The 15,459-nt window shown below is 58.7% G+C and overlaps 1 protein-coding gene across 3 annotated transcripts in view; it reads right to left on the bottom strand.

Annotated features, from left to right (window-relative positions):
• Window positions 1-15,459, bottom strand: part of CAMTA1 (calmodulin binding transcription activator 1) — an 828,030-nt gene that overhangs the window by 92,062 nt on the left and 720,509 nt on the right. The window lies entirely within an intron of this gene.

The following is a 15,459-nucleotide window of genomic DNA, read 5'->3' as shown; positions in this document are numbered from 1 at the left end:
CCCACGTGGCCTGGACAGTGGGTGCCCCCTGATGACCGGCCACCTGCACAGCTGCCCTGGGGCTCTGGCTCGAGCCTCCTTGACCCTGGGCCTTGGCTCTTCCTGGTGTTGGAGTAGGGGGCCCCAGAATTGCTGAGGGTGGGCTCCTCGCCTGCCTGGCAGGATGGGGCTGGAAGTCTAAAATAAACGACTTGCCTGGCTGAGGGTGTAGACTGATGAGTTTTAGGCCTCTCACCCTGCTGTCTTTTCTCAGCTGGAGCAGACCTGGCCGAAAGGTGGCCAAGCCTGGGCTGGCCTGTCAGGCGCCTGGCACAGCCCAGCTCTTTCTGGTGGCTCTGGTGGGGCTGGGTCCAGAGGCAGTGTGTCCACAGCCCCGGGGCCGGAGCTGGTGCCCGGGGCTCCAGGAGGAACCCAGGTCCCTGTGAACAGGGGACAGTGGGAGCTGATGGTCTGGAAGGAGGAGCAGGGCACAGGGTTGGGATAGGGAGAGGCCGGGCACTTTGCAAATGCAAGAATTCCCTTTCCCCTTTGGCTGAGCTCATCTGGCGTGGACTCCAGGGGAAGAGCTGTCAAACCCTCAGGGCCTGCCTTTACTGTGAGGGGCACACGAGGACACACAAGGAGAGTCTACACAGCAGGTAGGAGGGGGGTTGGATTCAGACCTAGATTGGAGTCCAGGTTTTCATCTTTACTTGTGTGAATTTGGGCAAATCGCTAAGCCTCTCTGAGCCTCAGTGTTCTCGTCTGCAAAATGGGAAGATAACAGCAAGTGCCTCACAGTGGCCAGGAGGGACCCGGTCTCCTGTCTGGCACTTTGTGCTGAGCCAAGCGAGCATAGTGGTGGTCATAACTGCTAATGGTGACGATGGTGATGACAGCAGCGACGGCGATGGTGGCGGCACATGGCATGCGATGCTGGCCTTGCCCTGCAGCTTGGCTGATGCTATGGGAACAGGGCTTGGAGAACGGGGCTTCTTGCTGTGAAATCCACGGATGGGGTCAGCCTTGGAGCGTTCTGTGGCGCCATCTGTCTCACACCGCTGTTCCTTGTCAGCACCTTCGTGGAGAACTTCGGTGGTTTTCCCAAGAAAACTCCGGCGAGGGTTACAATCTGCTGGGAATCCCTCGAGGCTGCCGCTTCTCCTCTCGGTGCCCCTGCCCCAGGTGTTCATCCACCACCCTCGCCCTCCACTCCATTCTGATGAGGCTTCGGCTCCTCCGGAGGTCTTCCCGGCTCTGCCTCCTGTGCCTTGGGCAACACTGGGGCCATGGCCCCGCTCCCGGTGGGTCCTGAATTCTGGCGGGTCATTGAGAGGGGATGGCAGCTGAGTGACTTCTGCCCCAAACTAGCTCAGCTGCCTGATTTGAAGTCACGGGGGCCTGTTTGGGGCAGAGGTGATGGGCATGTGCAGGGGTGGGGGTGTGGGTGGGGTTTACAGACCCCCTTTCCACCAGCGGACAGCGCCACCTTGAGATACCTGGAAATTCTCCGGCAGCCCCCAGAGGCCTGGGCTCTTGCTGGCTCAAGCCTACCACCTGCCCGGCAGCTAGAAGGGAAGGCTCAGGCCAGGGGTCTGCAAGCCTCACCAAAGCCCTGGAGTACTTCTACCTGGAAATCCGACAGTGAAGACGGATAGCAGGGGATACCCGGCCCAGGTAGGAGTCGGGGTCAGGCCCTGTCCTCACACCCGGGCCCTCCTTGGCTGGGGACCTTTTCCAAATTCTTCATTTCAGAGATGAGAAAACAGAGGCTGGGGGGCGGGGCCGAGAGCAGGGCTCCAGGACCCCTTCTCTGAAACTGCTGTACACACAGATGGCCTGTCCCAGCCGGCCATCCCTCAGAGGTTCTGATGTCCTTGATAGGGAGGAGCGCATGTTTTAAAAACAGCCCCGCAGAAGTTCCTCATACGCAGTCAGGATGGTACACACGCAGCTCGTCCTGAGCCCAAAGTCGCGGGTACTGCACGTCCGGGAGCAGCAGCACCTCCAGGGCTCAACGTCAGTGCTCACTGCAAAACCAGACCAGACGTTCTCAGGGAAGACCTCACTGAGTCTGGACGCGGGTCTCTGGACAGGTGAGCTGGGCTCAGGCAGCCCCACCTCTGGCCACTTGGCCACACCCCGCGCAGAGGTCTGGGCTCCTGAGACCGGGCAGGGTTGCTGATGCCTGGACAGGCAGTCACCTCTGCCAGAGCATCCCGGCGTTTCTGACCAGGGACCCCCTGTGCTCGCCGCTGCCCCCCAGCCAGTCTCCTCCAGCCCCCATCGGGGGTGCGGCCCCTGCGTTCTTTCTGCCTCTTGCTCCTCAGCTTACGCCGTGAAGGTTATAAAATAAAAACCCAGCGAAGGGTGACAGATTGCAAGCAGAGAATTTCTGGGTGCTTAATGCAAATTACCTACTGTCTTAGCACATCCCGTATGCAGATTGTCTCCCTCTCCCTCTGGAGGGGGTGGGAGAGAAGCCCCCTCCTCTGAGGTGGTGAGCTGTTAGTACTGAATATCAAATACTATCAAGACGGCTTTTAACACGTCACGCTCTGCTTCTCGACACGTAATGAATCAGCGGGAAAGGAGATTTCTATGGGGAAAAGAGCGCTTCGTGAAGGAAGGCTCATAAACACGCACTGGCCTCCTCGCTCCCCTGCCCCGCCCTCTTTGTAAAAGCAGCAAAAAGGAAATGGCATGAAAAGTACACTTGATGAAACGCAGGGTCATGACCTGGGGTGGGGCACAGGAAGACAAAAGCGAATTCCCCCCCAAATAACCTCCCGGTGGCGCTGGGCCACGCAGTCGTCCCCTCTGCTCTCGTCCCGGTGGACGGCACCGGCCCTCTCGTTCCCAGGCCTCCGTCGGCGGCCTCGCCCGGGGTCAGGCGGCGTCCTGAGTGTTTTGTACAGAGTCACAGGCAGGGGACCCTCTACAGCTCCCCATGCACAGCGCCTGGACAGTGGTTCCAGGCTCCTTAGGTGATGGAGAGGGGCCTGTGTGCCCAGGAAGGCTGGGACAGGGTAGCAGAGTGGGAGCAGGTGGGCAAGGGTGGGCCAAGCTGGCTCCTGTCAGGCCTGCACAGGACAGGAGTGGCCAGGGGACCACGCTGACCACCGGAAAGTGGGGTGCCGAGGGGTCCTCCTGTGGCTCTGACCACAGTCCTGCTGCTACCCGGGGATCCCCGCTCCTGGGCTGGACACTGGCCCTGTGGGAGGACTGGTCTGCGGAGCCGAGGCCCGGGTGGTGCTGCAGGACCCCAGCCGCCCGCTCTGGTGCTGACCTGGCCTGTACGCGACGCTCACCCTAATGACCTCCTGCAGTCGGGCGGCCGCGCTGCCACTAATCTGAATAATCAAAACGAAATCAGTGACAACAGCATGGGGCCATGCTTTGGAGAGCATCTTCTGATGAACAATTCACCCAAGAGGCAGCCAACTGCCGGGAAGGGAGTAATTGAGATCCGGGGGAGGGGGCCGGGGAAGGTGTGGGGGGAGCACCCCCGGGGGCCGGCTGCCAGCCGAGCGCCTCTTCAGTTACGGCTGCTCCAACCCAGCCTTGCAGGGGAGGCGGAGAGCTTGGGCCCGGCAGGCTTAGCTTGACCCCAGGTCAGGCTGCCCTATCACCCTGTTATGGACAGAACTGTGGCCCCGCCCCCCTAAACTCTGAGGTTGAAGCCCTAGCCTCCAATGTGAGTCTGTTTGGAGGTGGGGCCTTTCAGGAGGTAATTAAGGTTAAGTGAGGTCATAAGGGTGGGTCCTAAACCAACAGGACTGGTGTCCTTTTAAGATGAGAAGGAGACACCAGGAGTGGGCACACAGAGAAGGGCCGTGTGCAGACACAGGGAGAAGGTAGTCATCTGCAAGCCAGGAGGAGAGGCCTCCCCGGAAACCAGCCCTGCCCACAGCTTGATCTTGGACTTCAGCCTCCAGAACTGTGAGAAATCAACCCCTATGGTTTAAGCCGCCCAGTCTGTGTACTCTGCTGTGGCAGCCCCAGCTGACTAATTAATATGGCCGCCAACAGGGTCAGGCCTCCCCCTCCCCAGGCTGCCTGGCTGGAGCCCTACGAGCCCCTGGGAGAGACCCCCTCTGCCCTTGGCACTGCACATGTGTGTGTGTTTGAGGGGCCTTGAGATCTTTCCAGAATGCCTCCCTCTCCTGCTGCTTTAAATCTCACCCTTCATCCAGCACACAGCATGGAGCCTCTCTTCCCCTGGGAAGACTTCCTGATTACCCCAGTTATTGTCCCCACTGGAGCCACAGTCTGAATCACAAGGACAGGATGTTGGGGAGGGGGTCCCTGCGCTCTGCCCCCATGCTTCCAGCGCTGCCTGGCTCCCAGCAGATGCTCAGTCAGGACTGCTGGAGGGAGCAAATGAACGGGCAGTTTCTCAGGCATCACACCCTCTCTAGCATCGCTCTCTTTCTGTTTCATCCATTCATGATTTTCCCCAGTGAGCTGTGAGCAGAGCTCACATCTCAGTAATAATAGCAAAAATAACATTTACTGCCCTTACACTGTGAGCCAGGCACTGTGCTAGGTTCTCTACATGTTGACTCCCTTATAAAAAGAAATAAATCACAACCCTCTCCAGCCCTGGTTGGGCGCCCACTGTGGAGGGGCCCTGGGCAGTGGCTCTCAAAGTGTGGTTCCAGCTGCAGTATAATCACCCGCAAATATGCTAGAAATGCGCATCCCCAGGCCCCGCCTGGCCTGGGGTGAATCAGAAGCTTTGGGGGTGGGCTCAGATCTGTGCCCTGCCCTCCAAGGGATTTGATGCTAGCTCAGATTTGAGACCCAAGGGCCTAGAGATTCCATCTCTCATCTCTCAGTGATCCTTTGAGACAGAATTTTTGTCCCATTTTATTCACCTGAGGACCAAGACTCAGGAAAGTCCTGTGACTCGCCCATGGTCACACGGCAGGTAAGTGGAGGTGGGGAGGGGTGGCCGTTTCCCACTGAGCCACCTGCCTCTCGGTCTCCCCAGCCTCTGTCCCTCCCAGGCTGATCAATGGCTCGACTGTTCATTAGGGCGGAGGAGGGAGAGCTACCCCACCAGGAGCTAGACTCCTTCCGTTCACTTTGCTTTCTCAAGCGGGTGATTCCAATTTCCTGGGGGGCTGGTGGCTGGGCAGGAAGCCCAGACCCCCTCCCCCCTAGGGCTGGCCCAGGTGCTGTTCCCCTGGCCTGCAGTGCCTCCACTGTCTCCTGCCCTCTCTGAGGATGGGGGTTGCCAGCTGCCTCAGAAGGGCCAGGTGGGCTCGGGGAGGGGAGGGGGCAGAAGTTCTAAAGTCCCTGGACCCTCCCTCATGACCTTCCTCAGCCGGGGCCGGGCCAGGTGGGCAGCCAGGACAGCCGTCTTGGGCCTCCCAGGGGCAGGACAGGAAGTGGGGGGCCGGGTCTGTTGTGGACCTGCTCTTGGAAGACCAGGAGTGAGAGAGGGAGGAAGGTCCCTGCAAGGAGTCTCAGCATCTCACCTGGGCTGCTGGGGTTCCTGGAGGGGTGCTGGCCTCCTTCATCATGGCCAACTGGGGTGAGGTTAGGGGAAATTTCCATAAAAGACAGGGAACCCGAAGAAAGACTCTTCCCGGAGAACGTGGGATTTGTGGGAGTAGCGTCTGGCCCCTCGCCTAGGTTGCTAGGCATTGGGGGTGCGGGGGGGTGGGGACAGGACCCACTTATTCACAGGCGGAGGTGCAGGGGTGGGAGGGGCCCAGAGGCAACCTTCTTGGTTGTCTGCAGAAGCCACAAATGTTTGTTCCCAATGTGGCTGCTTGAGGCCACGGTGGAACTTTCCCAAAGGGTAGGGAGAACCTCTGAGCTCAATGCCAGAGCCGGCTCCACAGGAAGGAGGGGCTGGGATTCAGAAACGTCCAGAGTCTGTGGGAGACAGACTGGTAGGACCACCCTGGCCGGGGGTCGCGGCTCCGGTGGCCACAGCTCTTTTCCTTGCACACGTGTGATCTTGGGAAGATCTTTGATTCCTCTTGGCCTCCGTTTCCTCACCTGTAAAATGGGTGCCTCCCACTGATTCATCTGACTACACGTCACTCTTCCTTAAGGTACTAGAAAGACACATGTGGGTCCTACACCCAGAACTCTGACTCGGTGGCGTCACAGGAGATCTGAGGCCAGACGGGGTCCAGGGCCCCAGGGGAGACGACCCTTTCTGCTCTGAAACATCATTCCTGGAACCCTTTGGCAAGGAATTAAAGTCAGAAGGGTATGATCTGGAAGGCCCCTCACCCTGCAGTGCCCTGGTTGCTGGTGAGGGCAAGCAGCTGACCCTTCTTTGCTCTGTGGGGCAGTGACTTCTGGAAAGATGACAGGGCACCTCTGGCTGGAGCTAGGGTCACAGCACGGGCGGCGCTGCTGGGATGGACGCTTGACGTCCTTTGCACAGGAAGAGATTTCTTGACGCCGTGGTGAGCAGGTGACAAGTGGCTTGCTGGTAACAAAGAAAATCCCTCCCACCTCCCAGCAGAGGTCTGTGGCAGGGGGCAGGGGGCGATTTCTCTTGACCCGTCAGCCTCGGCTCATCCAGGGCTCCCACTCGGGGACTCAGCTCTCTGTGAAGACCCAGACAGAGGTGACTGTTTAACTGCTGCCCCGACAGGTCACCTTGGAGACCAAGACGGCGCTGTGATGGTTTGTCTGGACAAGGGTGTCGCCCAGAGCCTTCCTAGGTAGCCCTGCAGTGCGGTCACCCTACTCAAGAGCCACATGACAGAGGCGGGCGGGAGAGGGGTCGCCGCGTGCCTCGCAGGGCCTGGATGAGCCCACTTGGCGTCTTCCCACTAGTGGACCCTCGAAGGCTGTCTCCATGGCAACAAGGTCAATGGGAAATGGCAGCTGCATTGGTTTAATTTTCGCTGTATTCTTGTTGACAGGAATAAAGGCCCTGCTTCTGGTTTCTTGGCTCAGCTGGATGGAATTTTCATTAGGTTTAACTTCTCATATCCAGACACCCACAGACTATTCAATCTCCCCGTCTCACCCTCGGCTCGCATTCTCCTGCTGGTCCTGAGGACAACGTACTCAGAAATCTCATTTCGAGGCGCACAGAGGCTGGGTGGTGACAGGGTGGCGCGCGTGTGTGGGGACACACAGGCTGTCCCGAGTGGGCCTGTAATTCCTGCTTCAGGATGTCTGGCGATGTGGGGCCCAAGACCCTCCTTTCCATCTGCTACCAGGAGGCACAGGCTTCATTCCATCCATGAACCAGCCCAGGAAAAGGCAAAGGACCTGAGGACTTCTTCCAGGAGGGAGGGACCTAGCACCTCAGAGGTGAGCAGCAGGGAGCGGGGCTTCCCAGTCAGGAGCTGATTTGGGCCGCTCAGGCCAGCACAGCTGCCGGGGCAGGAAATCCAGGCCATGTGGGGACGGTGCTCCCCGCTCCTCCGCGCTTGGCCTCACAGGCATCTCCTAGGGGCCCTGTGACATAAGAATTGGCCTTGGATGAGTGTTTCCTCTCCGGCTCTGCTAACTGGGCCAAGGACGTGGCATTGTGGAGCCATTCCGAGGCTCTCAGAATCTCCTCCTGATTTGCTAAGTGGCATTGTTACCGAGGCCGGGAATTCTCCGCGCCGTAGTAAGAGCGTGAACGTGCTTGAAGTTCTCTGATTGTCTAGTAATGTCGGAAGCCCAATTTGGCAGGGAGAGAAGCTTCAGCTGTTATCCCACATCCAAGGAACCATGTCGGCTCTGGAATCCTCTTCCCTTTGGGGCTTGATGGCAGCCTTTGCTCTCAGGCTCCGCCCAGGGGCAGGGATGGCAGCCCCTCCAGGTGGTGACTGCAGGGAGGCAGGTGCCCTTGAAAGGGGTAGCTGCCTCTTGGCTCCCAACTATGTGGGCCAGAACCTTTGATTTTCAAGGAAAAGCTGCAAATTTGGAGATTAAAATGTCAACAACACATTCTAAGTTCAAGAAAACCACTCCCCAGCGTGAGCAGGGCTGTGTTAGCCCTGGGAGGCAGTCGGGCACAGGCTGTGGTTGGCGGGGCTGCCGTGCCGGCAACACCAGCAGACGGGCGCTCTGTCAAAGCTCCCGGACGGAGCAGGGGATTCTGTGACTGCAGCCCTGAGTGGCAAGTAGCCAGCCGAGAGACAGGAAATCAAAAAAAGTATTTCTCTGTTAGTTCTCCTATTTGGGAGCCAAACCCGCTAAATAAGGTTTAGCCTGAGGGAGAAAGGCACACTTGCAAAACCAACCTGGATCCTCCCAGCAGAGCAGGGAAGGAAGTAAGCCTGGATTTCACATCAGACTTGCCTCTCTCTTGCCTCTGCTGGGAGATCCCGCAGGGCTGGGAGGAGCCGGCGGGGCGTTCTGGCAGGAGTGGGGACATGAGGAGACCCAGCCTGGCCGCTCCTCGTCTCAGCAGTTCCTCACCAAAGGGACAAGCAAGATGGGCAGGGAATTCCTCTCCAGGCCTGTCTACACTGAACCACCTCCCCCAGTGACTCCAAATCCAGCCGACACAGGCAGGGAGCAGGGACAGGACCTCTGGGCTTGGCAGGCCCCGTCCACTGATGAGTCCCTCTGCACTTAGGGACAGAGCTGTGGTCCTGGGGACACAGATGTGCTTCCATTTTTTTGCAGTCCAGGGTTTCTCATGACTTCAAGTCAATAAGTGTCTGGAAGACCCCGTTCTGTGTCTGGCACTAACATCGAACTTTCAACCCAAGGAAACTTCTAGGGTAGTGTGTCTCAGCCCAGAGTCTATGGGAAGAATTCATGGGGTCCTGAAACACCCAGAAATGATGTCCCGATTTTCTGTGCATGCTTGAGATCAGCACTGCCTCTGTGACCTGTCTCCCTTCTCAGATCTGAGAATCAGCTGATGCCCAAAGAGGCCTGTGGCCCCCCAAAAGGGCCAATCCTGATCTCCACGACAGGGATCCTTGGCCGGCCTCTCGCTGGAAACTGCATTAAGCTGGGATCTCTCAAAAAGTACAAGAATCTTGCTTGATAAAAAATTCAGTTTCCCAGGGCCCACTTCAGACCTGTGGAATCACGATGTCTTGAGGGGCAGGGTGGGGCCGGAGACAGGCGCCTGCCTGGTATCAACCTGCCCCGGAGGTTCCGACGTGGACCACAGCTTCCGGCACCGAGCAGACGTCTGTGCCCAGGCTCTGTGGGCCTTGGAGGACTGGCGGGGGGCCTGGGGGTGGGGTGGGGGAGGAACTGCAGCTTCTCTGCCTCCCCCGAGCCCTAGTGGTGGGTGGCCGGGATGTGTGCAAGCTCATTCCTGACTCCTGGTCCCTCACTCCTGTCCTGAGAGTCTAACTTCAGAGATGAGGACAATGGAAAATGCTGCCAATCAAACATTTCTGGCCAAAAAGAAATCCTCCGGCCCTTTGTAACAGCAGGGCGAAGCTGCCAGCCCCTCTACCTGCGCTGGCCAGATGCTGTCAGACCAGGTAGACCCAGGGCGAGAGGAGGCTCCTGAGGGCCCCCTTCGGTCTCTTCCAGCCCCACGCCAATCCCCACCGCTCCAGAATCACAGAGCAGGTCTCAGGCACCAGGTCCCCAGGCAGGGGCTGGACGTGCTCCCTGTGGGGTCGCCCCAGGCTGGGGAGTGGGGCTCCCCGCAGGGCTCGCGTGTCGGAGCCGCTCTGCTGCTGTGGGCCACAGGGTGGCGCTAATGGACCAGGAACGAGTTCGTGCAGGGCCCGGAAAGGAAGGCCTTTGTTGATTTTACTTCTTGATGTTCTATAATCACCAGGATTACAATCTAAGCAAAAAAGCAAAACAAATAAACACAGCCCCTCTTACTGGCTCTTTGGTCTTTGTCTGGAAAATCACGCGAAAACAACAGACGCACCGACTACACACCCCAAGGCTTGAGTGCTGCAACAGGGAGGTTGTGCCAGGCAGGTGGGGGGGGGGCCTCCGGAGACTGAAGGCTCTGTTGGCCTAACGTGTGGGGTGAGCAGCTCCTGGTAGAGGCACCTGTGACCCAGCCTCCTTCCTTCCAGTCTCTGCCGCATCAGCCTCGTCTCAGCCTAGATGGGGCTCCTGTCTCCAGCCACCCTGTCTTTGCCGGGTGCCGGGTGCCTTGCTGGCCCGTCCTGGTCATTGCTCAGAGGTTAGGAGCGCGCTTGTCCAGAGAGCACGTGGTGAGGGGCCGAGGTCCTGGCTCCTGGAAACACCAGCGGGCTGCAGGTGTCCAGGGGCCACAGGTGACTGGGGTAACTGAGGATTGCTGGGAGCTAGGAGAGCACCCTTGAACCCACCCGTGAAGCCCCAACGTGGGCTCCACCCCACTATCAACATGGTCTTCATCATCTCAAGCCTAGCATGGCCTCTGCCTGCCCCACCTACACTCAACATGGCCTCCATTCTCATACAGAATATGGACGGCCTCTACCCTATCAGCACAGCCTCCACCCGCCTCCACGCTCAACAGGGCCTCCATCCCACCATCAACGTGGACTTGATTACTTCATACTTGGCGTAACTTCCTCCCTCACACTCAACACGGCTTCCTTGACACAGCCTCCACTCAGCATGACTTCTGCCTCTTCCGCATCAACGTGACCTTTATTACTTCGCACTCAGCAGTGGCCTCTGTCCTCACTCTTTGCAGGGCTCGGCGCCCTCGGACTCACATGACCTTTGCCACCTCACGCTCCTCACCGACTCCATCACTTCGTATTCAACGTGGCTTTTAAGCCTCAGACGTGACACCACCTCAGGGCCACACCTGTGCTGGCCTCTGCCTGCTTCCTCCTCTGCGCGGCCCCACCCAGCCTGCCTGGGAGCACCTCTCTGCCTCCTGCCTGTTTCCGAGCCCCACACGTTGGTCCAGTCCAGGGCACTCTCAGGCCAGCTGCCTTGGCCTCCTCAGCGGCTACGGCCTCTTTGGTCTGTCTTCCTGAGGGCAGGGCCTGTGCTTTCTCCTACCGTGCAGCCTCCCCAGGGCTCTAGGAGCTTGTCCTGGTCCAGTGATGCTGGTCCAGAGTCCCCAAAGGGCCATCCAGCTGGCCTTGGCTGACCACCCTTAGCCCAGCGCTTGGCAGGGGCTGAGCGCTCCAACCTGGGAAAGAGGACTGACTTCCTGGCTCCGGAACCACCAGCTGGTCAGAGGAGGAGCCGGGCTCCCCCCATGTCTGTGCCTCCCTCACCAACATTCCTGGCAGCTCCTGGAAGTCCTTCTGCACATGCCTCCTCGCCCTCACTGCTGCTTGTACCCAGCTGGGGACCCCTGGGGGAAAGGCTATGAACATAGCTTAAAGCTCACTCCCTCATCCCTCACTCTGGATGGTCAACCTCACCAACTGCTAGCTGGGAAGCGGCTGGCACACCCGTCCCCTCCCGGGCTGCCACAGGGCAGAAAGCCACAGTGCTCTGAGTTGGTGATCCAATCCCAGGGAACTGGCTCCATCTGGCTCTCCGAGGGTGGAGAGTCTGGGCCACTGTGGTTCTGGGCGGCCAAGGATCACCGAGCAGGCTTGCCCGCCAGGTTGGCATGACCAAGGCTCAGGGCTCATCTGACCCATCATTCGTCCCACTCAAGGCTGACCCGGGAGGAGCAGATCCCCCGCCAGCCCCTGCAGACACCGTGGTGGTTTGCCGGGTCCAAAGCTGTGCTCTCTCAGACCAGCTGCATTGGAACAGACCCCAGAGTTTCCAGGATGAGACACGCTGATCTTTAGATCATGTTCTCTTGAGCTCTATAAACTCCAACCCTCTGACAGCCGGGACCTGAGGCAATCACCTTCAGGCCTTGAGCTGAGCTGAGCTGAACAATTCTCAGCTGAGGCCTTCCTGGAGGCCCCCAGGCTGAGAGCTCAGCTCTACTCAGCCTTGAGTAGGACTCACTTGAAGAACCCTATTCCCCAGAGTAAAAGTTAGGATGGTAGTCCTTAGCAAAAGACTACACTTCCCAGACTCCCTTGCAATGAGGGGGTGCCCTTATGACCAAATTCTGGCCAATGACATATGAGTGGAAGTATTGTGTGCAACTTCTCGGCCCTGTCCTTAAAGGGAAGAAGCTTGCCCTCCATTTCCTCTTCTCCCTTTCCCACTGGTTGGAATGCAGTTACGATGGCAGGAGCTGGAGCAGCCATCTTGGCCCACATAAAAGAGGACAATGCCCTAGGAATGGCAGAGCAGCCAGCTGGGAAGCACCTGGGTGGCTGATCCAATCCCTGACACCCTGAGGCTGCCCTTTCAACCCTGTATTGCTATGTGAAAGAGAAAGAAACGTTAAGTCACTGTTTCTTTTGTGTTATAGCAGTAGGACCCATATTCTAAATACCACAGAAGGGATTGCAAAAGTCACGAAGCATCGTGGGAAACATACTGGGAATTCCTAACAAACATCTTAATTTTTTCCCCTTGGTTTTTTGTTTTGTTTTATTTTGTTTTGTTTTGTTTGGTTTTGTTTTGTTTTAATCTGGAGGAGGCGTCCCTCAGTTTGCAGGTTGCGGGAAGACCCCATGGGACTAAAGGGCACAGCTGCAAGAATCAAGCTGGTGTTCTTGCAGTCGGTCTGGCACAGAAGCCGGGGTCTGTGAGATTCCTAAGGCTCCGAACAACTGAGCTCCCCGCCCGCCCTCCGCCCTACCCCGCCCTCCCCCCATCTTCAACAGGTGAGGCGAAGGCTGAGGAGCAGAGTTTCACTTCACCACCGATAAGCACAACATTTTGATTAAACCACTGACAACTCTGCTGCAGGGCAGAGGAATTTGGAAATATCAGGAAATCAAACTGTGAAGTCTTTGAAGGAATGTGATTTATGTGAAAATGTGATGAAGCTAATGTGTTTGGCTCCAGCACTGGGTGGCATGCCTGATGCTGGAACCACATCTGATGCCTTCCTGGCTCCCAGCGCATCCCTGCTTTCCCCGAACACGGTGAGCTGGTGCCCGGTGTGTGTTCCAAGCCTGATCGGCATCGAAAGCTTTTATTGGAGCCATATTTCCCGGGCTGTGTTTCCAGCCTGTGCGTCTGTAACCAGAACCCTGCACACACATGCACACTCTGAGCAACTGCACGGCTCTGCTCCCGCCCCCAGACACCAGAGAGCCAAATGTGATTAGATTTATGGGGAGTTTGGTGTAGTTTTACATAATGTTCTCGATGCGCTGCAGACTTTGGAACAGGCATTCACAGTTCCCTCTGGTTAAGCATCTGAGGCTGACCCAGGTCTGCTTTCCACCCACTGGAGTTCGTGAAGCTTCATCCCCTTGGTGGCCGTTGGGAGGTGACACTCCTGGCTGACTCTGACAGGCCCCTGTAGGGAAGGGTGACTTTTCCAGGATGGGGGCCCCTTCTGAGGATGGGGGGTGTGGTGAGGAGGTGAAGGCAACGAGGAGAGGAAAGGTAACGGGCTCAAATCAAAGAACGGGGAAGGTATGGGGAAGATGGCCATGGGGTGGCTTGCGGGAAAAGGGCTGTCTGTGTGTGTGAGAGGCATTGAGAGGGCCCAGGCCTGAGGCCTCTGGCCATGGTGGCCGCCCTGAAGGGTATCTCTTCCCTCGGGAGCATCCCCTTGGCTAATCTCTGGCTAACTAGGTCTCTGGAACCTTCCAGGAAATGGGATGAAACAGTGGCCTCGGCACCTTGGACCTGGGTCGACAGAGGCCCGGGAGCCAAGCCGGGCCCCGCGGAGCTGGCTGGATGTTTCTGATCTCGGAGCAAAGAGCTGCGAGATTCTTTTTCTTGCTTTACAGAGAGGGAACTAGGGAGCAGAGAGGGTGGGTGATTGGCCTGAGGTCACACAGTGGAGCAGTCACAGAGTCAGGACGTGTGTCCACCTCCTGGCTCCCCAGACCTGGCTTGGCTGGCCTGGCCGGGTGGCGTCAGCGCCCATGGTTACATCAGGGCTATTGCTCCAGCCCAGCCAAGGCTCTGCCAGAGAGGAAGTGCGGGCAGTCCTGGGGGAGGGAACCCAAGGTGACGTACAAACCCTGCACGTTTAGACACCACTGGATGGAAGGGGTGGGCAGGCGGGACTGAGAGCAGGGCCCCTGGCACCTTTGCCCCGCTCCCCGGTCCCCAGGCCTGGCCTTGGTGTGGGGGGCACCGGGCAGCTCCAGCTCCCAGGGCCTGGACACTGGGGGCCTTTGTCAGGGGCTCAGGCCCCTGTGGGCAGTGGGTCAAAGCGGGGCCCGGTCACTCTCCACTCAGCCGTGCCTCAGGTATTTACAGAGAGCCCTCCTGGAGCCCAGCACTGGGCGGGGCCCACGGCCCGGCAAACGGGAAAGATTGACGGGAATTAGCTGTGACATCTCCCAGTCTCCGGTGCTCTTTGGAGTTTTGAAGAGGTTTGTGTGGTCCCTTCTGGTTAAGTATGGGAGGCTGACTTCAGTCTGATGTCTCCCTGGGGGTCTTGAGAGGCCTGGGGGGCTGGGGGTGTGACGTCCCGGCTGGGAGGTCTGGGAGGGCCAGCGGAAGAGGCACTATTTCGGCTGAGGGGGAAGGGTGAGGTGGGTGAGCAGATGAGGGTTGGGGAGAGAGGCAGGCAGAGGAAAGAGAGACAGTGGCTCCGGCTGGGGGACTACACAGCGTGGAGCCCCGGGGGCAGGGGCAGCGGCCTGGGGCCCAAGCATGGAGGCCCTGCAGGCACACCCAGGCACGTGCTCCATCCTGAGGGCCCCAGGTGGCTTCAACAGGAGGACGTGGTCAGGGACGTGGCTAAGGAGGATTCCACTGGGCGCAGCCTGAGCCTGGACTGGCAGCAGCAGCAAGGCCAAGCTGGCCAGAGCCTCCCCGCGGGCACACGCCCATGTGCACGGGGCAGGGACGACCTCAGCCTTGGGGTCCCGCCCCTGGGCAGGCTGGACCATTGGCCTAGTGGGGGCTCTACCTCCCTGCACGGAAGCCTGGCCCTCCTGACCCCTCTCCAACCTTGTGGCTGGGGGCAGGAACCCTCTAATCTGAGCACTGAGGATTAGCTGGTCACTGCAGGTGTCCCCCAAGCCTCAGCTTGGACACTCAGTGACCGCACTGCTGCTGTCCCCTGCCACCCCCAGGAAAGGACATTCAGCTACTCCCTGTCTGTGGCGCCCAGCTCATCTTCCCCAAAGCCCTGCTTCCTAGGGTGGCACAGAGTCTGAGGGACCCGCTGACCGGCTCTCTGAGGTCCTGTATGACATCAGATTTTTGCTCTGAGCCTCAGAGATCAGCGCTCTGGGCCCTGTGCTCTGGGTGGCTCTTCTCAGGCCTGTCCTCCCTGAGCCCAGCCGCCCAGGCAGCAGGAGAGGCCACGGAGAGTCCCCTCCGGCGGCTGCCCATGGAAACCAGGCACCAGCCATGCCTGCCTCGTTCTGGACTCACTCGGTGTTTTGTATTCAGTGGTCTGCACCTGACAGATGCTTTGGAAAGAGTTGCTTTGCTGACAAAATGAAATCCAGCTCAATTGCCATCATCTGTGGGCCGCCCCGGCTGGGAGCGGAGGCAGGCCCCGTGTCCAGGAGCAGATGGGCTGAGGGCAGGAGGAGGCCAGCTCCGGCTAGCCTGTCC

The sequence above is a fragment of the Camelus ferus genome, chromosome 13, assembly GCF_009834535.1.
Source record: "Camelus ferus isolate YT-003-E chromosome 13, BCGSAC_Cfer_1.0, whole genome shotgun sequence".
NCBI classification, from domain to species: Eukaryota; Metazoa; Chordata; class Mammalia; order Artiodactyla; family Camelidae; genus Camelus; species Camelus ferus.
Note: the sequence above shows the minus strand (reverse complement) of the source record. Positions and strands in the feature narration are given on the sequence as shown.